General features: G+C 31.1%; 1 non-coding gene across 1 annotated transcript; it reads left to right on the forward strand.

Moving 5' to 3' along the window:
* The first annotated feature begins 244 nt into the window (after positions 1-244).
* On the forward strand, positions 245-346 carry LOC150052949 (U6 spliceosomal RNA). The gene has a single exon (XR_016538201.1). It is a non-coding gene; the product is annotated as a U6 spliceosomal RNA (small nuclear RNA).
* Positions 347-1506: the final 1160 nt, after the last annotated feature.

The following is a 1506-nucleotide window of genomic DNA, read 5'->3' on the forward strand; positions in this document are numbered from 1 at the left end:
ATAACCAGCATTTAGTTTGTTAATTTTCTGCATTCAGTTATTTTGATTTCTGCTCTAAGTATCATTATTTATATTCTTCTGCCTAACTGGGTTTAACCTGTTCTTTATCTTGCTTCCTAAAATGGACATTTAGAGTGCTGATGTTTATCTTGTTTTCAAACATATACATTCAATGCTATGATTTCTTGCCTTATCCCCATTTCATTTTCATTTTCATTACATTTTCATTTTTCAAATAATTGAAGTGTATACTTGAGCAGCACATGCACTAAAATTGGAAAGATACAGAGAAGATTATTAAATTCCATGCATAAAGATGAAACCCAAATTCATATTTTAATTTTTTGGTGAGGGTAAAGAGAGGGTGCAGAAATTGGGGAAGAAGACTGGACAACGCAAGCATGCTATTCAGCATACACTATGTGGAAAATCAACTGTGTAACTTATAGACAGGGAAGTATATAGGGGAGACTGAAGGAAAGCCAAGGAAAGAGTGACATTGCCCTGAACAGGAAATACACTCATTACCTGACTTACAAACTAGTATAGTAACCCCTGTGTACAAGGCTTAAATGATAATAAATTCATATTTTAAAAATATCTTTTAAATATTTCTCTTGGTTAAAAGTATATTCAGCAACTGCTAACTTATTTTTAATCTACTGTTTTATTTCCCACTCTTCTCATTCAATTTCTAATCGACTCTTCCTTTGGAAGAAATATCAAGCTGTATATATCCATCCTGTATATTCCATCTTCATTCTGTATCTATGGTTTCTGTGTGATCCTTTTCATGTAAGTAATAATGATCTCTCCAGTGTTGTTCAATTGGTCCACTTTCTGTCCATATGCTAAGTATTTTCTTTTTCCACTCCTCTCCCTGGTGACATTTATCTACCCTTCTTGTTTCAGCTTAAATGTCATCTTCTTTGAGTTGTCTCCTGTGACTAACTAATTATTCTTCATCAGAAATCATGGTATTATTTTACTCTTAGCCACATTACCACACTTAAAACTATTTTGCTTTATTTACTCTTACCTTAATTTTGTCTGTCTTCTTTGTTTGTCTGGAATAAAAGCTACAAGGATCAGCTAACTGTATGTGTTTCTCACAATTGTATCTTCTTAGACTAGAGTGATGCCCATTGTAAAAGTGATTATGGTAATGAGCAAATTAGCACAAAAAGTAACCATTATTTGTAAAATTATCCTAATTACTTTCAAAGTAGGCTCATGAAACTGGAACTAAGATTGCAATGATTTTCTTATTTACTAATTTATTTCTACAAGGTTCAAATTCTAAGCTTGTACATATTACTGAAAAAATTATTTATATATATATATACACAAATACTCATATATATATATCCTTACATAATCACATATGCAGCTATCTGCAATTTATTTCAAGGACAATAGATACTCCAATAGGTAAAATAAGCATGTAATATTGATATTACATGATACGTAGAAATTTTCCACTTTAAACATTGTACCATTGTACTT

The sequence above is a fragment of the Megascapheus bottae genome, chromosome 16 (genome assembly GCF_031878675.1).
Source record: "Megascapheus bottae isolate mThoBot1 chromosome 16, mThoBot2.hap1, whole genome shotgun sequence".
NCBI lineage: Eukaryota > Metazoa > Chordata > Mammalia > Rodentia > Geomyidae > Megascapheus > Megascapheus bottae.